The sequence below is a fragment of the Pan paniscus genome, chromosome 12, assembly GCF_029289425.2.
Source record: "Pan paniscus chromosome 12, NHGRI_mPanPan1-v2.0_pri, whole genome shotgun sequence".
Taxonomy (NCBI): Eukaryota; Metazoa; Chordata; class Mammalia; order Primates; family Hominidae; genus Pan; species Pan paniscus.
Window position 1 is genome coordinate 114107929 of NC_073261.2, and position 27710 is coordinate 114135638.

Here is a 27710-nt window from a genome sequence, read left to right on the forward strand (position 1 = left end):
TATATACGTATGAATACACACATTCATTATATATATGTGTCTATATATATGTATGTATACACACAGACATGTCACATTTATAATGGGAATTGGTTCACACAACTATGAAGGCCAAGAAGTCCCACCATCTGCCATCTGCAAGCTGGAGAACCAAGAAAGATGGTGATGTAATTTAGTTCAGATAAGAAGGCCGAGAACCAGAAGTGCCAAAGTCTGAGGATGGGAAGAGATGACTGTCCCAACTCACACACAGTGAACTGACCTTTCTTCTGCCTTTTTGTTTTGTTAAGGTCCTCAACACGTTAGCTGGTACCAACCTACACTGGTGAGAGTGGGTCTTCTTCACTCAGTCTACTGATTCAAATGCTGACCTCTTCTGGAAATACCCTCACAGACACACCCAGCAGTAATGTTTTACCTGCCCAGCTATCTGGGCAGTTCTTAGCCCAGTCAAGTTGACACATTAAAATTAACATCACACAGGTAAATGTTATTGGGCACTTATTTTAACTTAAGTGCCTACTAGCTTATTGGGCACTGAAGAAACTGTTCTAAGCACTTCTGTATATTAACTAATTTAATTAACCTTGATAACAACCCTATTCAGCAGAGTTCATTAGTATTCGTTTTTCACAGATGAGTAAATGCATGCACAGAAAGGTCAGGTGATTTGCTTAAGGTCAAGTAGCTAGTGCGCCAGTTATTAAGTTATGGACTCTCAGCTCTAAACCCACCCTTCTGTACGCTGCTTTGTGGAGCTGGGGCTGAGGGTCAGAAAAGCACATTTTTGCCTTGCCAACTGGATTCCCATTATGCTCTACAAGGCTGGAGGGACATGGCCCTTTCTGTTTGTTGCTTGCCTCACTTTCCGTGCATGTGCTATTCCCCCATTAATGCTTGTTCTCCCTGCCAGGAGCAATTTTTTCCAGCTGCAGTAGCTGAACCCACTTTACAGTTTTTTTCACCACTTGCAGGACAAGTTCAATCGTATGCCCCCAAAGCAACACCAGCCGGCCAGCTGTCTTCTCAGAGGTCTCTGTTTTTGTTCCAAGGGGCCCTCTACTAAGGTTCAAAGATTTAACCAACTCACACTCATTTTGTTCCCTCAGTCGTAGGGGCTGTCATGTGTCCTGCAGTTGCTACCTCTGTGATACCTTTGAGATTTCTTCTTACACTTTCAGTTACCTAATTAACAACTTTATACCTCTTTAACAATAATTCCTATTAAATTCTCTCTGATGATTGAAATAGTCTGTGGGCTCTGCATCTTGGCGGCCCCCTGACCAATGCATCTGGGAAGAGGCAGAAACAGAACACTATACCAGCAGCTGTGTGCAGGAGTAGACCATTATTATATACAGCCTCTCAGCTATTATTACATAATTACATATCCATACACAGCAGCTATTATCTTTGTGTGTCTGTTTGATTGATTTTTTTGACACAGGATCTCACTCTATCACCCCGGCTGTAGTGCAGTGGCAAGATCATGGCTCTCTGCAGCCTTGACCTCCCAGGATTGGGTAATCCTCTCACCTCAGCCTCTCAAGTAGCTAAGACTAGAGGTATGTGCCACCATGCCCAGCTAATTGCAGTAGTTATTATCTTTAGTACAAACTGACTTATGACATAGCTGGCCAATGTTGTACTGTCAGCGCTGATGTTCTAGAGTTACAAGAAGCTAAGTACTTCAACCTTCCATGGGACCTGACTTCTAGGCACCAGTGGAAACTGACCACTAGCCTCTTCTTGTGGCCCACTGACCACTAAACGAAAGAGAAAAGAGGCAAGGAAAGTTAATAGACAGAAGATGTCCATATTTGACCCACTGAAGTTTTCTCTGGAATTCTGCACTTCCACATAGAGTAAAGGACAGAGTATTCTCCCTGGAATCTGCTAGTCCATAGCCTTGTAGAATGTCTGAGTTGGAAAGGACCCCAGAAAGCACTCAATTCAAAGCTCCCATTTTAAAAATGAGTACATTGAGGCCCAAAGAAAAGGGCTAGCCCCAAATCACACAGTGAGTTAGTGCTGGTGCCCAGACCAGAACACAGGTCTCCTGATTCCTGATCTTTCCATGGCTAAGCTTCTATGCTTTTCCTAGAGATCATGGTCACTTCTCTGAAATCTGACCTCTGCAGATAAGAATTCCCTTGCTTCTCCCTCATTCCTGTTCCTAGAAACCTGGAGAAATGGGAGTAGGAGAGGTTTTTTCCTCTGGTCTCATTCTTTATGGCTTCTGCCTCCTCTCAGGGCTGTAAGGTAATGAGGATGAAGTGAATAAGTGAGTCTGGCAAGGGCAGGGTGCGATCCCATCTTTACTTACAGTGTTGATATTTTCTTCACCATTGGATATTTTTACAAAAATTCTGATTTTTAAAATATTGCACTAAAATATTATTTATCAGGACTGCTGAGTGTTTTGGTGCCTCTTTATATTTTGCTCCCCTGGTGAGTGCCTTTCTGGTCACCTCCTTGACCTGTCCCACCCTCCGTTCCTGCCCTTTGACTACATCCCCAGTCAGGTCAGTTTTCGCCACTTTGTAACCATTTTCTGAAGCACGGTCCCCTTTCTGTAATACCGGAAGCATTCCTACTGATAACACAGATGATGAGTAACATGAACAACGACCACCCAGGGCCAGCTGATAGAGATTCAAGATAAAACGGGGGAATTCCTGACTTTGATGAAATGGATGCTGTGGTGCAGTGGAGCAGCATAGGCTTTGAAGTCAGAGGCACTGGGGTTTCAGTCCTGATCACACCACTTAGCAGCTGTGTGAGGAGCAGTGACTGATTGTCTGTGATCTGAAAGCAGTGGATACCCAGACATGAGCAGAGCCTACTTCCTGTTCCTACAGCAGGCACAATCCAGATGGAGGACATTGTTTATTTCTCTGGGCCTTGTTTTCTGTAACTGAAAGTGAAAATAGCATCATCTCACAGTGAGGATTAAATATGATTCTATACATGAAATTGCCTAGCATAATGTGGGTGCCCAGTTAAAATGTGCCTCTGCACAAGTCAATACAATCTTCACTGGAAAATTCTTGTTGACAGGAGCCATCACAATGCATACTCTTTCACTATTTAGATCCATCTTCATACAGCTACTTTTCCTAATTTAAGAAGACCCAGAAAAAAAAAATTACTGAAAACTTTTCAATGGATGCCTCAATATTTAAAACAATTAAGGAGGAAGACACATTTCTTTCAGCTGCACTCAAGTCCTTCAGATTTTCATGTAGCAATTTTCATTCCAATGCCCCTGGTCCTTTGAATTTGCATTTTTACAGCAGAATCTTTGTGCTTCCTCACACCTTTCTACCACTGAACTTAGTCTTCATCCTTTAGGTCAACAATGGCCTTGAGTATGCCTTCTCATAAAGGGGTCAAGAATGACCTGAGGCCAGGTGCAGTGGCTCATGCCTATAATCCAAGCATTTTGGGAGGCTGAGGTGGGAGGATCACTTGAGTCCAGGAGCTCAATACCAGCCTGGGTAACATAAAAAGACTCTGTCTCTACATTAAAAAAAAAATTATCAGGGCATGGTGGCATGTGCCTGTAGTCCCAGCTACTCAGGAGGCTAAGGCGGAAGGATCACTTGAACCCCTGAGGTCAAAGCTGCAGTGAACTATGATCATTCCACTGCACTCAGACTGGGTAATAGGGTGAGATCAAGTCTCAAAAAAAAAAAAAAAAAAAGAATAATGTGAGAGCTATTCCGCACACTTCTGGTGTTGTGATTGCAGTATTTATCTGAAAATAATGTGGGAGCAACCTCTCCTAACACATTGTGGTAGGTAGAATTCTGAGATGACCTCCAATAAGTCATGCCCTTTCATAATTTCTGGTTCCTGAGTGCAGGTGGAAACTGTGATTACTTCTAGCCAATAAAATATGACAAATTGAGGATAGCCACTCCCATGATCATGATATGTCACATAAGACTCCATCATAGCAAGCTGAAATGAGAGATTCTCTTCCTGGCCTTGAGTACATGAGTTACTACATTATGAGAAGGCCTGCAAGAGGGTCAGGTGTCTGGGAACTCTGGGTGGCCTGTACTTGTTGACAACAGCCCTGTCTGACAGCCACCAAGAAGCAAGAACCTCAGTCCTACAGCCACAAGGAACTGAATTCTTCCAACGATATGAACTTGGACAAAAAGACTCTAAGCTCTAGAAGAAATGCAGCTCAGATAGTCACTTGATTCCAGCTTTAGGAGATCCTGAGCATAGGCCTAGCTAAGCTTTACTGGCTTTGGACACATGGAAACTAGGAGATAACAAACTTACATTGTTTCAAGGCACTAAGTTTATGGAAATTTGTTACACAGCAATAGAAAATTATTAATAAGTGCTCACTTTGGCAGCACATACACTAAAATTGGAATGATACAGAGATTAGCTTGGCCCCTGTGCAAGGATGACACACAAATTCGTGAAGTACTCCATATGTTTTTTGCAATCTACCCATCTGACAAAGGTCCAATATCCAGAATTTACAAGACAAACAATTTTACAGGAAAAAGCAAACAACCCCAACAAAAAGTGGGCAAAGGATATGAACAAACACTTCTCAAAAGAAGACATTTACGTGCCCCACAAACATGAAAAAAAGCTCAACATCATTGATCATCAGAGAAATGCAAATCAAAACCACAATGTGATACCATCTCATGCCAGTCAGAATGGCGATTATTAAAAAGTCAGGAAACAATAGACGCTGGTGAGGCTGTGGAGAAATAGGAACACTTTCACACACTGTTGGTGGGAATGTAAATTAGTTCAATCATTCCGGAAGACAGTGTGGCGATTCCTCAAGGATCCAGAATCAGAAATACCATTTGACCTAGCAGTCCCATTACTGCGTATATACCCAAAGAAATATAAATCATTCTACTCTAAAGATACATGCACACATATGTTTATTGCAGCACTATTTACAATAGCAAAGACATGGACTCAACCCAAATGCCCGTCAATGATAGACTGGATAAAGAAAATGTGGTACATATACACCGTGGAATTCTATGCAGCCATAGAAAGGAATGAGATCATGTACTTTGCAGGGACACAGATGAAGCTGGAAGGCATCATCCTCAGCAAACTAATACAGGAATAGAAAACCAAACACTGCATGTCCTCACTCATAATTGGGAGTTGAACAATGAGAATACATGGACACAGAGAGGGGAACAACACATACCAGGGCCTGTTGGGGGGTGGAGGTGAGGAGAAGGAACTTAGAGCCTGGGTCAATAGGTCCAGCAAACCACCATGGCACACGTATACCTATGTAACAAACCTGCACATTCTGCACATGTATTCCATTTTTTTAGAAGAAATTAAAAAATTATAAAAGAAAATTATTAATAATACACGCAACTGGTTTACTTGAGAAGTCTGAAGTAGGGAAGCTAATTCTACATGTTTTCTTGGTACTCTCCTCTCCACATAGAAGGTGACACTAAGGGTAGACCATTGAGTCTGGGTTTGAAATTTCATTTATTCCTCAGCCCAATATTTCATATAGAATTGAATCCTCTTGCATGACCTGCTCTGTGTTCCCTTCAGTGGCTTGATTACCTCACATCAGTTTTGTTAAGGAATGAGCGAAGCATTTCCTCCAAGTGTCTATGCAGTAATTTTGATCTAGGGGATAAGCATAGAATTCAATGGGATCCAAACATGTGATGGACTTTGAGGGAGCTGATTCCTGTATAACTTTAATCAGAAACCCTATGGAGTGAACTACAGTTAGCTTTCATTTACAACTTTTGCAAACATCAGAGACAAGGCTAATCAGAACATTCTCAAGACACATCATAAACAAATTGTAGCCATTTGTGGAACAGATCAGTTATGTATTCATCAACGGTACCAGGAGACTCTATAGAACGGCATCAGGGAAAGTCTGCAGACATCTGCCTCCCATCAGCCAGACACGTACACACGCATGCTAGCTTATCCCACCTCACAGCACAACAGTGACACCTTGATTGCAGGTTTAACTTTAGTCACTTTTTCTAATAACAAACTACCCCAAAACTCCATAGTTTAAAACAGCAATAATTTACTTTTTCTGATCATGGTGTAGATTGATTATGTGGCTCTTGTGTTCCATACAGTGTCTTGATCTTTTCAGGCTGCTATAACAAAACATTTTAAACTGGGTAACTTATAATACCAGAAATTTATTTCTTAGAACACTAGAGGCTGGGAAGTCCAAGATCATAGTACCAGCAGATTTGGTGTCTAGTGAGGGCTCTCCCTCTGCTTCACAGATGGCGCCTTCATACTGTGTCCTCACATGGTGAAAGGGGCAAGACAGCTCAGAGACTTATTTTATAACAGCATGAATCTCATTTGGCCTAATCACCTTCCAAAGACCTCACATCTTTATACGATCATGTTAGGGATTAGGTTTTAATATATGAATTTTGAGGGAAACACAAACATTTACAACATAGAACACAGTGGCATCTGCTATGGCCATTCAAGTGGTTTTGCATTCATTTGGTGGCTGGTTTCTCTCAGCTGTCTGGGGCTTTGGGGCTAACTGTCAGCTAGGGCATCTCTATTGTCCATGTGAACCCTCTCCCCTTGTGGTTTCTCATCCTCACAGCTTTCTTCATGTAACCTCTCTTCTGCAGGATGGCTTGGATTTTCTTTGCAAGACAGCTGGGTGTCAAGAAGGCAAAAGAACCATCTTCCATACCTCTAAAAGGCTAAGCCTGGAAGACCATACGGTCATTTCTGCCAATTTTATATTACTTACAACAAGTCATCAGCCAGTCAAGACTCGAGAAAAGAGGAAACTGACTCCACCCTTGATAAGAACAGTAAGATGTATGTCCAGGGAGGGGTAGAATTCTTTATGGCCATCTGTGATGACTTTCCAGAGTATTCATTTGTGAGTTTCTCCATGAGATGATTCTTATAGTTTATCTTTGATTTTAATTTTTCTATTGCTTACTAAGTGTGGTATTTAAATTGGTAAATAATTAATTTTAAGTTATATTTCATGATTTATGTAATTTATATAATGCATCTCCCACCCATATACATCCTACAGAATACTACTGATGTGTTTCTAGGGCAGTTTTTAGACACTGATCTCACAAGTTTTAGGTTATGCCCTGATCTCCTTAAGTTTCCTTTAATATTTCATTATTGCTCTGTTACTCATAACGTTATGATCAAAGAAATAGGTCTATATTGTCTGTGGAGTAAAACTCAAGCCTCCACCCTGAGCCTTTGGCCTTTGAGATCAGTTAATGGACTACAAGATGCTCTAAGGGGCACAGAGTTAGGATGGGTCCAGTGAGACAAGCCTGGTTCTGAATTCAAGTTCCATGATATCAATTCATCTTCTCTTAAAATAGTTGCATAGCTTTAAAAATATTTTTATCTTAAATATAAGGACAATAACTTCTACTTTATAATTTACCAAATAATATATGCAGAAAACTTGAAATTAGTGATAGCACCGTTATTTATATTTCACAAATATATCTTTGTTCACTGAGATAGTTCTCACTGAGAAGGAAATTTCAGTATTACCTGGGAAAGTAACTATTTTCAGTAAAAATACATGCCTGCTACCGTACCCGATTCTCTCCTAGAACTTCTCATCTTTCATATTAGAGGATTTGAATTTTATGCGATTAATGTAGAGATGATTCTGAGATGTAGCATGCTCCCAACTGAAAGCCCTTTCCTTACCAACCATTGGTATACTGCTTTATAGTATGAACATTTTCCAGCTCTCCCATTTAAACTTAAATGAAATACAAGCCGAAAAAGCATAGGGAACATCATTTCCATTGTACAGATGAAGAAATCTAAACCCAGAAAGGCTTGAAGTCTTTCCTATGGTCATTTTGTCAAGCAATCTTCTGACTTCAAGACCTATGCATTTGCATTCTGCTCTCTCTCTGAATGTTGAACAAATACAGTAACGTCATGAGACAAGGAAGAAACTGGACCATTTCCAAGCAGATTTCACGTGTGAGGAAGTTTTCTACAGACTTCATAGGTAATATTTTCACTTAATCCTAATGCATGAGAGATACAAATTATCAGTTTGACTTAACAGAAGAGAAAGCTAAGTTCTGAGGAGCAATAGGCTAGCTTATACATTGGCAGATTTTAAAAATTGGACCCAGAGAAGTTAATCTTATATACCAGGCTATTTTCATTTCCCCTTATGATCTATGTGAGAGAGGGGCAAAGAAGGGACTCCGTGTATGAAGAATCTGCATATGGCTCTTTTTTGTTGTGGTCTATGCTAAGCCTTAACCTGCAATTGCACAACATGAAATGGCAGGGGGTGTCCTTTTTACCACCCTTAAGTTTGTCATGGTAGAATTTTATCTGCAGCTATAGACTGTGCAATGAGTGCACCGGAGGTGCAAAATGTTACAAAGTCATATTTTTAGCTTGGTTTTCTAACTCTGGGGAACAGTTGTCTGCAGCAGCATGATTTAATCATGTTTGATTACTGACTTTGCACAGTTCTGTCTTCCTTACACACTGCCACCATTGGCTTCCACAGTATTAATTCATTTAACCTTAAAAAAAATCCTGTCTCCTCAGTCTTTCTGTTATTATAGACTCACTGAAGCCCTCTATGTAAAAACATATGCCTCTGCCTTGGGAAACCATGGACACACTTTGAAATTCTTCAGGTAATCTGGAGCACACCTAATCTGGAAAAAAAATGGTTTTCATGTAAGTTGGAGACAAGAGATGATATGGTTTGCATCCGTGTTCCTGCCCAAATACCATGTCAAATTGTAATCTCCAGTGTGGGAGGTGAGGCTTGGTGGGAGGTTATTTTTCATAAATGGTCTAGCACCATCTCCCTTGGTACTGTCCTCATGATAGTGAGTGAGTTATCCTGATATCTGGTTGTTTAAAACTGTGAAGCACCTCCCGTGATGGTTAACATTGAGTGTCAACTTGATTGGATTGAAGGATGCAAAGTATTGTTCCTAGGTGTGTCTGTGAGGGTGTTGCCAAAGGAGATTAGCATGTGAGTCAGCGGACTGGGAGAGGCAGACCCACCCTCAATCTGGTGGGCACCATCTAGTCAGCTGCTAGCTCAGCTAAGATAAAAGCAGGCAGAGGAACGTAGAAGACCTAGACTGACTGAGTCTTTTTACCTTCATCTTTCTTCTGTGATGGATGCTTCCTGCCCTTGAACATCAAACTTCAAGTTCTTCCGCTTTGGGACTCTTGGATCTTTGACCACAGACTGAAGGCTGCACTATTAGCTCTCCTAGTTTTGAGGTTTGGGGACTTGGACTGGCTTCCTTGCTCCTCAGCTTGCAGATGGCCTATTGTGGAACATCTCCTTGTGATCATGTGTGTCAATACTGCTTAATAAACTCCCCTTTGTATATAAATCTATCCTATTAGTTCTGTCCCTCTAGAGAATCCTGACTAATACACCTCCCACGCTCTCTCTCTTTTGCTCCTGCTCCAGCCATGTGATGTGTGGACTTCCCCTTTGCCTTCTACCATGATTGTAAGTTTCCCGAGGTCTCCCCAGAAGCCAAGCAAATGCCAGCACAATGCTTCCTGTCCAGCCTGTGGAACTGTGAGCCAATTAAACCTCGTTTCTTTACAAATTACCCAGTCTCAGGTATTTCTTTATAGCAATGCAAGAATGATGAACACAGAGGTTTACCTCTTCTGTGTGCATCTGTTTTTGTGCATTACCTCAAAACTGTAAAGAGTTGGACAAAGCTAGAGCTAAGGGTCTCTGGGACCAGCAAGGGTGAGAGGGACTTCATGGGTGAATGTTCTGAGAAGTGAGCGCCTCATCCGCTAAAACCCAGACCCTTCCCCACTCGTTTCATGATGAGGCTTTCTGTTCTTTGTCCCATAGGAGTCACTCTGAGGTGCTTGAGGTAAAACAAGAGGTGACACTTAATAAGTATTTTAGTCAGCTCATGCTGAATAACAAAACACCAGAGACTGGGAGCCCTAAACAAAAGGCATTTATTATCTCACAGTGGTGGAGGCTAAAAATCTATGATTAAGTCGCCAACATATTTGGTTTCTGGTGAGGGCCTCTTCCTGGCTTGCAGATGACTGCCTTCTCACTGTGTCCTCACATGGTCTTTGTCCTGTGCATACACAGAGAGAAAAAGAGACACCTCTGGTGTCTCTGCCTCTTCTTATAAAGACATCAATCCTATCAGAATAGGGCCCCCCACCCTTCTGACCACCTTAATTACCTCCTTAAAGCCCCTATCTCCAAATACAGTCATATTGGGGCTGAGGACTTCATCATATGAATTTTGGGGTGGGGACGAATTAGCTCATAAAAATAAGTAATAGCTATTAAAATATATGAGACACTATGTGGCAGGCATCATACTGTGGAATTTTATATTATTTCATTCAATTCTGGTAAAGTCTTCATATACATACATACATACATAAACACGCATATATGTATGAGTATGTGTGTATACGTATCTATAATCTCATTTTAAAGGTAAGAAAAATGAAAGAGGTCTTAAAAACTCACCACTGAGAGTAAATAAGGGCCAGATCCAGGATTTGAATCAGATGTGTTTGTCTCCAAAGACACTACCACAAGTCTCAGTATCTCTCTCTCTCTCTCATTTCTGCCTATGTTACAGCAGCAATGGTTCTCTCAAACAGAAAATCCATCTCATACTAGAGCTGAGCTGAGCGTCACAGCAGCCCTGCCTCTAACCAAGCCACACCAGGCCCACTTGGCTTTTCCATCCTTCCCACCCAGACTCATCTGCCTCCAGTTGGGCTCATTTTAAACTGACATCAGGTGTAGGGGCAAAGGTCGAGTGGTAACGAAAGCTGTGAAATAAGTTTAAATGATGGGAAATATTCCCCAAATGCTTAAAAAGAGAGCCAATTTATATAAAAGCTGAGGAATTCCACTGTGTGTGTGTGTGTGCGTGCGTGTGCGTGTGTGTGTGTGTGTCTGGGTGGAGTGAAGGATGTAGGGAGTGAGGAAGAAAAACAGGAAGGAAGAGAAGGTAAAGTGAGGGGGTAAGGAGAGAGTGAGAAAAAGAGAGAGACTGAAAACCAACTCTTGCTCAAACCATTAAAGAAGGGAAAAGCTGCTGAATAAGACCATTCATTATTCTATTTTTGCATTTCAAACAAATGGTAATTGTTGGTTTAGCTAACAAGTTGTGCCTTAATTACAGGCCATTAGGCATCATTAATAAAGAAAACCAAATCCACAAGAATCTGAATCTCATATCTTACTTTTTATTCCCTAGAAAGAAGACCTACTCTAAAAGGATTTAAAACTCTGCCTCTAAACCATGTAACAGCTCAGTGATGCTCACTGTCCCATAGCTTTGCTCAGGCATTACTTTCTGTGAGAAGCCTCCTCGCTCTTCCCTCCCTCCCCCAACACCAGCCCTGCTGCCTTGAGTCCTGACTGATTAAAGTAGTCCTTCCTTCTGAGGAGTCTCAGAAGGAGGTACTGATTTTGACCTCACCTGCATGGCCTGTCTGTCTCTCTGTCCTTCCAAATAGTCTTTGAACTACCTGCAAAGAGTAACACTTTTTTAAAAATCCTACTGGCCATGGAAATAATAAAAATAATTACTACTCCTCTTATTTGTTGAATCCTCGATACACATCCTTCTATTTACTTTTTTATAAAATGTAATTCTCTCAATAATCCACTAGTGTGGGTATAACTGCATCTTTTTAAGGATAAGAAAAGCAAGGCTCAGAGTGGCTAACTAACTTGCCTACGGCCATGAAGCTGGTAAGTGGCAGGGCCAGGACTGAAATCTACACCTCATGCTCTTGCCAGAAGCAAAATTAGGTAGAAAAGTGCTAAATGTTTAGTTGTCTATTTACAATGTGAACTCCTTTTTGCCAGTTGTATTAGTGCTTTCTCATGCTGTTAATAAAGATACACCTGAGACTGGGTAATTTATAAAGGAAAGAGGTTTAATTGGCTCACAGTTTACCATGGCTGGGGAGGCCTCATGGAACTTATAATCATGGTGGAAGGCACCTCTTCACAGGGCAGCAGGAGAGAGAATGCGTGCCAAGCAAAGGGGGAAGCCTCTTATAAAACCATCAGGTCTCATGAGAACTCACTCTCTATCACAAGAACAGCATGGGGAATGCTACCCCCATGATTCAATTATCTCCACCAGGTCCTACTCTTGACACATGGAGATTATTACAATTCAAGGTGAGATTTGGCTGGGGACACAGAGCCAAACCATATCATTTTCCCCCATGGACCCTCCCACATCTCATGCTCTCACATTTCAAAACACAATCATGCCTTCCCAACAGTCCCCCAAAGTGTTAACTCATTCCTGCATTAATCCAAAAGTCCAAGTCTAAAGAAAGTCTCATCTGACACAAGGCCTTCTGCCTATGAGCCTGGAAGATCAAAAGCAAGTTTGTTACTTCCCAAATACAATGGGGATACAGGTATTGAGTAAATACACCTGTTCCAAATGGGAGAAATTGACCGCAACAAAGGGGCTACAGGCCCTATGCAAGTCCAAAATCCAATAGGGTAGTCATTATACCTTAAAATTCCAAAATGATCTCCTTTGACTCCTTGTCTCACATCCAGGTCACACTGATTCAAGAGGTGGGCTCCAACAGCCTTGGGCAATTCTGCCCCTGTGGCTTTGCAGGGTACAGCCCCCTTCCTAGCTGCTTCCATGGGCTGTCATTGAATGTCTGCAGCTTTTGCAGGTGCAGTGTGCAAGCTGTCAGTGGATCTACCATTTGGGGTCTGGAGGACAGTGGTCCTCTTCTCACAGCTCCATTAGATAGTGTCCTAGTGGAGACTCTACGTAGGGGATCCCACCCATATTTCCCTCCTGCACTGCCCTCACAGAGGTTCTTCATGAGGGCTCTGCCCCTGCAGCAAACTTCTGTCTGGACATCCAGGAGTTTCTATACATCTTCTGAAATCTAGGCGAAGATTCGCAAACCTTAATTCTTCACTTCTGTGCCCCTTAAGGCCCAACACCATGTGGAAGCTGCCAAGGCTTGAGGCTTGCACCCTCTGAAGCACTGGCCTGAGCTGTACTTTGGCCTCTGTTAGCCACGGCTGGAATGGCTGGGATGCAGAACACTAAGTCCAGAGGCTGCACACAGCAGTGGGGCCCTGGACCTGGCCCAGAAAACCATTTTCCCTCATAGGCCTCCAGGCCTGTGATAGGAGGGGCTGTCACAAAGGTCTCTGGTATGCCCTGGAGGCATTTTCCCCATTGTCTTGGTGATTAACATTCCTCCTTGTTACTTATGCAGATTTCTTCAGCTGGCTTGAATTTCTCCCCAGAAAATGGGTTTTTCTTTTCTATCACATTGTCAGGCTGCAAATTTCCCAAACTTTTTGCTCTGCTTCATCTTGAACGCCTTGCCACTTAGAAATTTCTTCTCCCAGCTACTGCAAATCATCTCTCTCAAGTTCAAAGTTCCACAGATCTCTAAGGCAGGGACAAAATGCCACCAGTCTCTGCTAAAGCATAGTAAGAGTGAACTTTACTCCAGTTCCCAACAAGTTCCTTATTTTCATCTGAGACCACCTCAGCCTGGACTTCATTGTCCATATCACTATCAGCATTTTGGTCAAAGCTATTCAACGAGTCTCTAGGAAGTTCCAAACTTTTCCATATCTTCCTGTCTTCTGAGCCTTCTAAGTCCCTAGGAAGTTCCAAACTTTCCCACATTTTTCCTATCTTCTTCTGAACTCTCCAAACTGTTCAGACCTCGGCCTATTACCCAGAACCAAAGTTACTTCTCCATTTTTGGGTATATTTATAGCAGCACTCCTCTCTCTGCAGTACTAATTTACTGTATTAGTCTGTTCTCATGCTGCTGTTATATAAATAACTGTCCAAGACTGGGTAATTTATAAAGGAAAGAGGATTAATTGCCTCACAGTTCAGCATGGCTGGGGAGGCCTCAGGAAACTTACATTCATGGTGGAAGACACCTCTTCACAGGGCAGCAGCAGAGATAATGAGTGTTGAGCGAAGGAGGAAGCCTCGTATAAGATCATCAGATCTTGTGGGAACTCACTCTCTATCACAAGAACAGCATGGGAATACTGCACCAATGATTCAATTATCTCCACCCAGTCCCACTCTTGACACATGGGGATTATTACAATTCAAGGTAAGACTTGGCTGAGGACACAGCCAAACCATATCACCAGTTGTCTTTTTCTGGGTCAGTTTTGTGTTTCTGAAGATGTAGGGTGGTGATGGCTGCTCTTTGATTATTGCGAAGTTGCCTGTCAACCGGATTGGCCTGTGCTAAAATTACTAGCAATATAGTAAGTGTTGATGAGGACATAGAGCAACTGGAATTCATACACTGCTGGTGAGAGTGTAAAATGGCATAAGACCTTTGGAAAAATGTTTGGCAGATTTTATAATGTTAAATCTACTTATCGTGTGACTCAACAATTCTACTTCTGTTTTACTCAAGACAAATAAAAACATATGTTCACACAAATAGTTCTACATGAATTTTTAAAGCAGTGTTACTCAAAATAACCAAAACCTGGAAATAACCCAAATGTTCATTAACAGGTGAAGAATAAAAAATACAAGAGCTAGGGCATATTCATATAATGTATTTTTTAAATGATATCAAAGAGTGAATGTGAACAAAGGACTGAAATAGATATCCTCTATTCATAATAAATGATATTTTCCTCCATCTCACTTCATCCTTGTAATTCAACATAGTACAATCCCACAAATATGAGAAAATGCAGCCATAAACAGAAAATTCCCAGTATCTAGACTAAGTTGTTGTGGAAAATCCACTGTGTGCCATAGCAGCACAACATACAGTGAGTTCAGTCCTGTTCACCCATCTGCCTGGTTCTGGGATTACTGCGACCTTCACATCACCTCCTTCTTCTGGAAGCCACATTCTAAATGAGTGAGATTTTTTTACTTTCCCATGAGCAAGAACAGAATGAGCTCCATTCATTGGCAATGGGTAATCTACTATTTCTCTGCAGGAGAGAAGGTAATGCAAATGGAAGAGTTGTGCAAACATGGCCCAGGGGTGTGTGTGCCTGGATGAACCCTGTTTGCATGTCAGTTCAGACAACGATCGGTATCTTGGTCACAGAAATTCACAGAGCTGCTGTTTGGTTTCCTTAGCATTAATTATCCACATCTGCCAGTATCCAGAGCAGGATTTATTGAGCACTTAATGTGGACAAGATATTCACCAGTCAAGAAAAAGGCATAAGATGCACATGAAATCAGGTTTTTGCTTGAAATACAATGAGATACCCCCCTAAACTGTGGGGGTTGGGCTATCTGCAGTGTGTGATATAGACATGTGATACCAGAATCCAGGGGACAGGGAGGGAGAACAGCTTGAAGCTACAGGGAGGCTGAACAGAGGATTTGGGGCTGGTTCAGAGGAAGAATTTCCTCTGGATGGCAGATATGAAAAGAAAGGGCATTTCAGGGATTACTGTCCCCACCCACCCAAACAGTATCACCCCTGGATGCATGAGGTGGAGTGGAGATCAGGGGCTTTGGGGTCTGGCAGAGCTGGACTCCTGCAGCTCTGCTTTTTAGTAATCCTGTGACCTTGGCCAGCCACAGAATTTCACTGAGTCTCCATTTGTCATCTGAAAATGGGGATTATAGTAATGACTTTCTAATAGAATGCTGTGAAAATTAAAAGATTAAATAATATTGGAGAAAAAGGGGTAATATAGCCTCTGATACAAAGTACAAATATTGCTTTCTCCCTTGCTAAATATAACTTACTTAATTTGTCTTGGTCTTTCCAAGCCTCCTCTCCCTCTGTTTTCAGGCTGCCCTCTGCTATTCATCTCCCCGCCCATGGGTTCCTCCAACACCACCCTCAAAAAATTAGGAACAGAAAGGAACTGATGCTGAAGACTCACTCCTAAAAGCAGTTCTCCACCCAAGGGTCTCAGCACTGGAAGCTTAAATCCTTTGGGGAATGAAAGGTGTTACATCTAGGAGAAGGACATCTCTTCATAAGTGAGAGTTTGGACTTTTTCCACATCCAGGAGTTATCTACCCCATCCCTAAGTCAATCCAGCTACAAATGAAAACCTCAGGCTGATCTGGTTATCGGGTTTTGCCAAACCAGTTCTTTGACTCAGGTGACTTGCATAGCCAGGATAACATTCTGAGATAGATACAGAAAACCTCTCAGCACCATAGCAAAGTAAAAATGCAAAATCGGTCCTAAGTGTCTTCTATAATAACATGCAAATCCAATCATATTTCTGTCTTCCTCTGTCCTCTGCCTGGCTCCGCATTGCCATCAGGGAGGAAGGAGGTTAGCACAACACAGACAGCCTCTTAAGATCTGGATTCAGAGCTGGGCTGTGTACAGCCCAGCACACTCTACTCTGGGCCTCAGGTTTCATCACCTGGGGAGGTGACAATACATGTATTTGCTGAGTTTCTAGTTAGAGACAAGAGTTTCCTGCCCTAAATGGGACTCCAGTTCCATCACTGGCTTTTACATAGACGTGTTGGGTTTGCTGTGACTTTTTATATACTATTCTAAAGTGCAAAACAAGCATGGTATTAAAACAATGGCAGAGCATTAAAGAAATCTTCAAATAAATGGAGACTTCCCTCACAAGAATAGGGTTAAGTTTAACTGGAAAAAAACATTGAATTCCACATACTTAACAAAGCAATTTCAAAGTTGCCTTTAGGCCCTCAGACCTGGTCTTTCTTGTTCACAAGCGTGTCAGCTTTGAAGGCCAGCATGAGAAATGGCATTGAATCTGACCATCTATGTAGGGGTGAAACTTCGCAGATCTCTGTGGAACTGGTCTATGCAAAACCAGAAATCAGTATGTGATTCTTGATCTTTGTTATAATAGACAAAAGTTGTTTCTGGTTTTATAAGTAGCTCAATTGCACAATATGTCCATAATACATGCTAATTAAATGAATGAATACATATTAATAGACACCTTGACTAAGCACTCTAAATATTTCTAATAACAATAATAATAAGAGCTGTCACCTTAATATTTCTAAAATTACGATTTAACTGTTTTTTTCCATTCATACACTGAATGATTAGTTTGTCATCATTCTCGTCATCATGTGACCAGGAAGCCATGGACAAGGCACTCCTTTTATGTAATGCTCATAGCAACTTCTGAGGGACATGCTACTGTTGTTTATATTCATATATGAGGGCACTGACTTTTAGAGACTCTCAAGTTTGCAGAGGCTTTGACCCAGTGCATAATCTATGCTCCTAAGCACAGTAGGAAGGAAACACTGGGGCTCAGGGTAGTTAAATGACTTGCCCAAGGTCAAGAATTTCTGTGGCAGGACTCAGAGTTAGTTTTTCAAGCCACAGTTCCAGGTACCTCAAATACATTACAGCAACACTTACAATGGAAACCTATCAATGTCCAGTTGAATAGCTTTTTTATGCCTGGGCTGGAATGGACATCAGCTCTGGCCATTGAAGTTCCAGTTAACGTCAATCCAAACAGGCAAAGGAAAGATCCAAACTGTCTTACTAACAATAGGTTTGGGCGGGATGGCTGATTAAATCTCAATTCCTTTTGATGCAATGGCAATGGACTCAGGCTCAATTTCTCTGATAGGACAAATGTCTTTGAAGCTTCTTTGTGCTGGATTTAATGAGCCTGATTGTCATCTTCCAGAAGACAGTGCAGGCGAGGCCTGTGCAGGCAGAGTGGATGGGATCACTCATCGATTGTGTTGTCACACCCATCAAGCAGTCGGAAGAACCAGGGCAGGATGTGAAATCAATCTGACCGTCTATTTATAGATGAGGCAGCGCCTTTGTCATGGTGATCCTACCAGCAACCCAGAAGGCAACATCTGCAGTGTGTGACTTCCACAAATTAAAAAGCATGTCCTGACAGCACATAGAAGGAAATTTTATTTTTCTTCTAAAATATTTTACAAATATGGACTGTTCTTCTTCTTGTCCTTTTCATCTTTATAATCTTCCCTCTATTTCTATTTCTCTCCCTCTCTCCATTCTCGATGACTTCCTCTCATGTTTTTTCCTTCTTTTTAATTCAGTAAGATTTATTTAAGTTTCATTACGCATTTGGAGCTGTATAAAGTGCTGTGGAGAATTTAGAGAAGATACTCCATGGACCCTCCTTCAAGCCATTTCCAATATCTCTGTGGAATGGAGAGTACTTGCAACTTAAAATCAAAACACCTATTTTCTAATTGTTTCCACCACTTATGCATTTTCTTTATGATCTCATAGCAGTCACTTGTTTCTTAACCTCAGCGTCTTCATCTGTAAATTAAAGCAATAATATCTATAGATACCACAAACATGTTTAGACAGCTTAGGTAAAAAGGAACAAGCTTAGTACTACTGACAAAAAGCCTAGTTGTATAATCGTGAGCAAATTAAGCTTTCTAAGTCTCAGGATTTAGAAAATGAGTATTATAACTGAGTAAAATATTAGTAAAATGAGTGTAGTATTAGTATGCATGTCATAAGATTGACATGATAATTAAATGAGATTACATATATGAAAGCTTAAAATAGGCAGGACCTGGCTTAATAAGTACCTGGCTCAGTGAGGGCTTAATAAAATTTGGTTAGTAATGTCAGATGTGGGCATTGCATATTAAGAATAATGAAGTGCTATATACAGCCCGCCTTCCTTCTTTCCTTCCTTCCTTTCTTCCTCTTTCCCTTCCTTTTTTCTTTCCTTCCTTCCTTGCCCTGTCTCTCTCTTTCATTTCAGAGTCTTATATTACTGTTAGTCTCCTAAAAGAATAGAATTCTGCTTCCACTTGGGATGAAGAAAAGTTTAAAGAGCGTAACTCCCACCATGTAGCTGGTTTGGTCACAATCAGTCACTTTCCTTGAGGCCATCGGAGAACTGACGTTGCAAGGCAAATACATATCCTGAATTCCAAATGAGGGCACCCCTTTCCAACATGAAATTCTTGTTCTCTCAATTCTTGTAACAGAACTCTCAAATTCTTGTAACAGAACTCGGAGATACAAGTGACTGCCGCTCAAGTAAGTAAGAAGAAGACGACCAGAATTCAACAAATTTTTAAAGGTCAAGTGTCAGTTCAGAGCAACTGCAGGTCCAGACATAAGAGGAATTTGCACTCACTCCCAACCTTCTTGCCATGGCCTCCCCAAGCTGTTCACCAGAAAGACCAGGAGCAGAGCAGAAGACCAGAAGGGACCCTCTTCAGTTATGCACATGCAGGATGTACTTGACCGCTACGAGAGACCACTCACAAAACACTACCCATTTCCTGGACCCCAGTGCTCTTAGGGGAGGAGCAGTAAAGTACATCATTCCCAAGGTACAAGCGAAAACCAGTTTCAATGTAGGAACGATGAAAGAAAAAAAAAAAAACCCTAGAGGACATTTTTCTAAGGGAAAAGAGGCAAATCATTTTAAGGGACAGGAGGAAGCTCCAGCTCAAAAGCAACAACAGATACTAGACAAAGTGTTAATGCCATAGAGAGGAGAGACAGGAATGTTAAGAAAGCCTCAAAATCCAAGAAATAAGGATCAGTGTAAAACTGACAGGGCACAAAATAACAGAGTTGTCCCCACAAACCCACTGTGAACCTAGATTGGTTAAGAAGGAGCAGCCAGTATGTTTGGGGCAGGAGCAGGAGCATAGGGTGACCACCTCCGTGGCACAGGCAAGCAAGAATATCAGAGAGCTGAAGGTAGAGCAGGGGCTTTGAGGAAAACTCTGGCACCCCAGTCCCACCTGCCTTAGTCCATTTGTGTGTTGCTATAAAGGAATATCTTGGGCTGGGTGATTTATAAAAAAAGAGGTTTGGCTCACAGTTCTGCAGGCTGTACAAGAAGCATGGCACTAGCATCAGCTTCTGGGGAGGGCTTCTATAGTCAGCATAAATGTTTCCAAAAGTGAAAACAATAGAAGAATCTAGATAGTATTTTTCAGACTCACATAACCTTACATTCCCAGCAGTATTACAAGAAAAACAAAAGGAAGTTCTTCTGGCAAAAGTTTATGTTGATAGAAAGAAACATGGATCTACAGAGAGAAATAAGTGCTATAAGGTAAATATTAAAAATTTTCTTTATTTTTAATAATTAAAAAATTTACTGTCTGAAACAAAAATTATAGTTTTTACCTAGTAGTAAATGTAAAACTTATAATAGCAGTAGTGCAAAAGATGCAAGGGATGAATCAGAAATATACAGTTGTAAAATTCTTATACTGTTCATGAAACAGTACCATATTATTTGAACATAGGCTGTGACAAGTTAGAGATGTAGATATTGTTAACCATGTGGCAATCACTTAAAAACTCAAAATGAGATATAACTAATAAGCCAATAGTGGAGATAAAATGGAATAATAAAACATTTGAATTCAAAGGTAGGCAGAAAAAGAAGAAAAAAGAAACAGATAATAGATAAGCAAACAGAAACCGTTAGCAGGATGCTAGGTTTTAATACAATGATATAAAAAATTACATTAAATAACAATAGTCTAAATACCCAATTAAAAAGCAGAGATTGTTACATTGAATTCACGCACACACACACACACACACACACACACAACAACGACAGCAAAGACCTAATTATATGCTGTCTAAAGGAAACATTTTAAGTAGAGAAATACAGATAGATTAAAAGTCAAAGGATAACAAAACGATACACAAACACTAGTCAAAAGAAACCTGACATGGTCTCTCTCTCTCTCTTTTTCTCTCTCTCTGATCCTCTCTCTCTCACACATGTACATGCACACACATGCACAAGAAGCCTTTGTTTTGCTGATCAAGGTGGTAGATCAAATGCAAATGAGTTCTACAAAAGTAGAAAATCAACTCAGAATGTTAGCTGAAAAGTTGTATGCAGAGCTGACAATGAGAGTCTAGTCAAAGAGAAAGTACATGGAAAAATTGAATAGGACTACAAAAAAAGAAAGAGCAAGCGAGAGACAGGAGGAGAAGGAGAAAGCATATTAGGATGAGGGAGGGTGGCCAGAATGGTTGGTAAGAGTGAAAGTTTAAGGGAGATGGTTGGACAGTTTTGCTGTGTGATGTGGATAATCCCTTCTGTTTACCTACAACACTCTGCTAATATAATTATATGGGTTCTCTTTGTTAGTGGAGTTAAATTTGTGTATGAGTGTCAGAGTAGGGGAGAGGGCTAAATCACATCAGCAGAAGTATATATGTTCATGTGTATTTCAGGAGGACATGCTCAAACTGCCACATGAAAGAGAAAGACGGTTCAGTTTGAGTCACGTTTGCATCTCCAGAGCCAAGCGAGATGCAGGACACAGTGAAAGAACTTTAAAAAGTAATCGAACTAAACTTGCTATGAACAGAATGTTTGTGTTCCTCAAAAATTCATATATGGAAGCCCTAACCCCCTATATGACTGTATGTGAAGACAGGGCTTTTAAGGAGTTAATTAAAGTTAAATGAGGCCACAAGGGTAAGGTCCTTATCCTATAGGATTGTGGCCCTATAAGAAGAGGAAGAGTGAGAGAGACCCTGTTGCCTCTCTCAGGCTTGTGAGGACCTGGTGAATGTTCATCTGCAAGCCAGGAAGACAGCCCCCACCAGAACCTGCCCATTCTGGCACCCCGATCTCAGACTTTCAGCCTCTAAAACTGTGAAAAATAAATACCTGTTATTTATAAGCCACCCAGTTTATGGTTTTTGTTACAGCAGCCTGGACTAAGACAAAACTAAACTAAAATGTATATCTTGATCAGGGTTAGTAGATGGACCCCAAGACAATAACCATATCTTACATGCAGATTTTGCTTGAGAATTTTAATTTAAATGTTCTGCATTATAAGTGCCTATATATTTGTAAACATTTGGTACATTTTGCCTTGTTGACTTTCACTAAGTTTGTGCTAAGTTATACACCCGACAGATACTATATGAGAATGCTTTTCTTGTCAGATAGAATATTCTCTCTCTGCTCATTTTCTTCCTCTTCCCCCTTCTGCTCCTTCTCCACTTCCTCTCCTCTTCCTGTTCTTCTTCTTCTCTCTCCTACCTTGATAAAATAAATATGCTTTTGTATTGTATAACCTGTTTCTTATGATCATTTTTATCTCATCTTGGTGAGTGTTATCTTAGAATGCTCAGGTTACTATTTTTAAAAAATAAAATCGGTGGCTTAAACAATAGATATTTATTTCTCACAATTCTGGGAGACTGGGAAGTCCAAGATCAAGGTGCCAGCAGATTTGGCTCCTAATGTGAGCCCTCTTCTGGCTTGTAGATGGCCACTTTCTCTAATGTTCCACTTATAAGGACATCGATCCCATCATGAAGGCCCTACCCTCAGGACCTAATCTAAACCTAATTGCCCTGCAAAAGCCCCATCTCCAAATATCATCACACTGGGGGATAAGGCTTCAACATAGGAATTTTGGTGAGACACGAACATTCTGCCTGTAACAGGCATCAGTCACTGAGGAAGCAGAATGTAGAGGTTGCTCATGTTCAAAGGCAGGTTCACCAAGAAGCTAACCTCCACCTGCCTCTCAGGGCCCCCACCTGCATGACGCTTCTCTGAGTAGTGGAAATTGCCAGGAGTTATAGAATGCTCTAGATAGGGGAGCAATGTTCAGTGGCTGTCAGGAAGCATGGCCAGCAGTAGCCTTTCTAGCAAATTGACTAAAGGAATCTCAGAAGAAAAGGACTGGAATCTCTAAGTTTTTGGTATCTTTTTGTAATTTATTTTCTCATTCTAAATAAATATTTACTCAAAAAATTAATTTTTTTCATAATTCTTGAATTAATTTTAAATATGCCTCCCCCTAATTGTATAAGCTTCAAGCCCCACAAAACCTGGGTGGTACCCTGCCTATAGTATTTATAACTGACACACTTACATGAATGTAGCCCTTGCAACTTACCTACACTCTGCCTGTTTTGTCTACTGCTACATTAAAAATTACCCCCCAAAAATTAGCATCTTAAAACAAAAATAATTTGTTTTGCTGAAGATAACATATATGTAAGGCCCATTGGGAATGGCTTATCCATCTCACACAGCATTAACTGGGACAGCTCAGTGATGTGGCTGGCAAGTCAGTGCTGATGATGGATCTGATGGAAGCTCAACCAGGGCTTTGGCCTGGGGGCTATGGTTCCTCTCTGAATGATCTTCCACCACCTGGATCTGGTGCCTGCATCACATCTGGATTCTTCTAGTGAGTATATCAATATAGGATGTAGAAGCTTCCAGGTTCTTACAGCCTTGACACAGAGACTGATTTAGTGTCACTATTCCAAGTTGTAACGATCAAGGCAGTTACAGAACCCACCCAAACTCAAGGGAAAGAACATGGACTCCTTCTCTTACTGGGAAGAGTGTCAAAGAATGTGTGGCTTTCTTTAATCTGCCACACGATCCTAGGTACTGGGGAGAAAAAAACACTCGAAATCGCCACTGACCATCATGTACACTGGAAGAAAATGCTTTTCTGTGCATATGGAATTTTTAATGGAAGCCTAAAAGTGTAAGGCCAGGTTTCTGCATTATATTTCACACATAATTGGCATTTCTATTCGACCAGTGTGTTTTAGTAATCGCTAATGCATGAACAGAATATTATTAATTTAAAAATATTTGAACTATGAGAACATTCATTTGTTAGGTAAACAAGTGATCAAGGTTTCATGATGTTTTCAAAGGTTTTCAAGAGACTGACACTATAATAAACCTTAAATAGGGAAAAACATCTTGGAATTCAATTGCTGAAATTTTCCATTTTTGTAGTGAGGATGGGGTGGTTCAGAATTAAGAGAAGCAGTGAAGCACACTAGTTAAAAACACTGACTTCAGAGCCAAACCTGGACTGAAATGCTGCCCCATCCCCTGTGATTGCATAACATTGAGGAAGCTATTTACTTTATCATACCCTTGGTCCCTCAAAATTTTGTGCCTCTGCATGCTCATATATAAAATGGAACTATAAACAGATCAACCTCATGGAGTTATTACAAGGATTAAACAAGTAAATATTTGTAAATCACTTAAAAGATGGCTTGGCCACCTAGTATGCATTATACATGTTTAATAATACAAACATGCATCCATACATACATGTGTACATACCGTAAGATAAATCTGAGTCCGATTATCCAACAGAAGCCAACTTTACAGGTAATACAGTCTATGTCTCCTGTTTCAAAGTATGGATGCACTCAAACTGTCTTGAATTTTACAAAAACGTTTTCAGCTCACTGTGTCATGCGATATCACAGACAAAACCGAAACGCATTATTTGGACTTGCCTATGAATAAAAGTAGCCCTATTCCTTACAAAGAAGTTGTTTTTCTTTTTGCCTTCTGATAAGAACTATTCTTGCCTCCAGAACTCAGTTTCGGAGCTCCAGAGACTATAAAAAGAGAGTGAGGAGGGAGGATTTCAGGAAAAGCTAGGCTCATTGTGACATAAATAATGCAAAATAGAAAGGAGTCTGGAAGCATTCTGTATCTGCAGTCTTCACATGGCAGCTCTGCCATTTGCCTGTAAATAACTGACAGGTCCAAAGTCTAAGGGATTACTTTAAATGTTACAAGTGATAAAAGCAAGGCTCTAAAGGACTCAGAGGAGAGAAATAGTCCAGTGGGATAGCAGAGAAAAGAACTTGCAAGTGATAAAAAGAGTAAATAATTTAAGACTTTCTAGGGCAGAACGTGATCACTGGAGGTTTACTGTGTTTCCCTAAGCCTTTGCTTTGAAATTCATAGTCGCACCATGAGTTTAATCATTGCTCTATCCAGCCTTGATCTACATCAACATGATGGGACCATGAACTCCTTCTCTGTCACCAGATCAGAAATGCTGCATGCAGGATGGGGGACTGGCTGCAGGTGAGAGGTGAGACATTTGTGGGAAACCTTGTTTTTTGTTTGCTTTTCATTCATGACCAGAATAACACGCATTAAGAAGATATGCAATTATTTAACACATTCAGTTGGCTTTAAATGTCCAGAAAGTCTCACTCTCTAGCCATCCTTCCACCCTCTTTATTTATCTCAGAGGCCATCATGCTTGAATTGCTGAAACAGGTTCACTACTTGGCCTACCAACTCTCAAGCCCCTGGCCAATCAATCCAGGCTGCCCTCTGCTCAACCAGATGAAGCTCACCATAAGGTCCCTTCAACTTTTTCCCCACAAGGCTCCATCAGCTGCCTCTGCCCACAAGAAAAAAGGACCACTGACTTCCAGAGCTTCACTGCCACACATGTGCCAAACACGCTTGAATCTTGAATTCCTTGCTAAAGGTCCAAACCCAAACCCATACATCAAATTGCGTATAATAATCATATTCATTTTGGTTGTCCACAAGCTTCTCAAACTCAGAATTTCCAAAACTGGACTCCTTCTACCCACTTCCTTCCCTTGACAAAATGCTGTTCCTGTTTCTTTCATATCAATCTATGTTGTCACTCATCCAAACAAAACACTGAGACCCATTCTCATATATCCCTCACTTTCACTCGCCAAACGCTAGCACATCGAGCTCTGTCAATTTTACTTCTTAAATATCTTTAAAATCTGCCTCCTCTCATCAATCTCAAGCACTTATCTTCTCACGACATAACTTCTGTGAAAGCCTCCCAGCTTGTCTTACCAGCTCTGGTCTCTGGTCTCTCTGGTCTCTTCCTATTAAAACTATTCTCCTCTTTGTCTTTTCACTGACAATTCAAGGCCAACTTTAACAGGTTGTTCTCGCATTGACTTCCACTAGAAACTATGTAACGCCCAGTAATACAATTTTCAGCTAAAAAGGTTCCACTTCTGATATGGTGGGGTAAGCTTCTAGCAGATCAACATGTATGAGGAAAATGTACAGAACAACTTCCACAAGACTCCGAATAGAAATCAAAGGCAGAATGATTTTGGAGCGGAATTGACATGATGAATGTGGGAAAACATGATTTGAGTTCTGTGTTTTTGCAGATTTTGCCAGAGGGTTATTGCATTCCAGCATGGCAGGGGATGACTCAAGCTCCAATGGAAAACTCACTGACTTTCTGGTCTGAGGAATAAAACAAGGGAGTCCAGGGTAACCATAACCAGCAGAAGGTGAGGAGAATCCCAGAAGGGAGAAAGTAAGAGAAGGAAAGCCCTAGTTTCTGCGTGCAAATTCTAAGAATCTAGCTGACCCCTAAACAAACTGAAATTAATTCCATTAAAAGATAAAGAAACAAACTGTGATTTGAGCCGCTGCTCACCACGTGTGAGACAAGACCGCAGTTTGAGTCTAGCCAACTAAATTGTCAGCTAAAACAAAGACATCACATTCTCCAGAGGAATGTAATAAATCCACGATGTCACTGACAAAACATTCTCCATACTCAGGATGCAATCTAATATTGCCAGACTTAAGAAGAATCGGAAAAATGTGATCAGTCGCTAGGGAAAGGACAGTTAACAGAGGTGAAATCTTGAGATTATACAAATGCTGAAACTAGCAGTCAAGCACTTTAAAATAGTAACTCTAAACGTGCTCAATGAAATTAAGGAAGAAAGTTAATTTTAAGTGAAAATATAGGATATCTCAGAATAGAAATAGAAGATATGAAAAATAACCAAAATTAAATCTTAGAATCCAAAGAAATAATATCTGAAATATTTTGAAAAGAGGGATGGGTGTAATTGCAGAATTGTAATTGCAGAGAATAGTCAATGAATTTGAAGATGGATCAGTAGGAATTATCCAATCTGAACTAGAGATAGACTAAACATTGGAAGAGAGAGAGAGAGAGAAAGAGAGCGCCTCAGGAACCAGTGGTACAATATTAAAATGTTTAACATATACGTGGTTGTGGTCTCAGAAAGAGAGAAGAGACAGAATGGGACAGGAAAATATTTGAAAAAATAATGGCCAAAAATTTTCCTAATTTCAAGAAACTCAATATGTTGAAAAGAGGACAAATATGAAGAAAAGCATGGGTAAGAACAACAGCACCAAACAACTGAAAATCAAAGATAAAGAGAATGACTTTAAAGCAATCAGAGAAATAGTTCATGTTACATGGAGAAGAGCAACAATTTTAATTACCAAGGGTTCTTGTCAGAAATGATGAAGGTCAAAAATTTTGGAATAATATGAAAAACTACATATTAAATAAAGAGGAGAAACAATTTGAAGTTACCAAGTATTTTTCATCACTATAGAAGTCAGAAGCATTGAAAAAATATCTGTAAAGTGTTGGCAAAAACTAAACAAACACAAACTTTCAACCAAGAGTTCTGTATCTTGCAAATGAATAAAGACAAATAAAGATATTTTCAGTTAAAAACAACAATACGATTTGTTGCCAGCAGAGCTGCACTACAAGAAATGCTAAGGTAGTTCTTCAAGCTGAAGGCAAATATCAGGGTAAAACTCATTCATGACAAAAGTATGTCAGAAATACTCAATACATGAATAAATATTAAAGACTTTTTAAAAATAAACTTGTTTAAAAAATCAGTGTTTAAAGCAAAATCACAGCATTGCTGTGTAGGTTTTACAAAAAAATGAGATATAATGCATATGAAAACTTTAGCATATGGCATGGTTGAGAAAGACTAATTGGACCTTTTTGGCTGCAAAGTTTCCACATTTTATGTGAATTAGCACAATATAAAATCTAAGCAGATTGTGAAAGGAT

General features: G+C 40.5%; 1 long non-coding RNA gene and 1 other non-coding gene across 2 annotated transcripts in view; one reads left to right on the top strand and one right to left on the bottom strand.

Annotated features, from left to right (window-relative positions):
- The window catches only part of LOC130541243 (uncharacterized), a 573869-nt gene that overhangs the window by 161437 nt on the left and 384722 nt on the right, over positions 1 to 27710 (bottom strand). The gene's annotated exons all lie outside the window — the stretch shown is intronic.
- LOC112439051 (U6 spliceosomal RNA) lies at positions 4361 to 4464 on the top strand. The gene has a single exon (XR_003027348.1). It is a non-coding gene; the product is annotated as a U6 spliceosomal RNA (small nuclear RNA).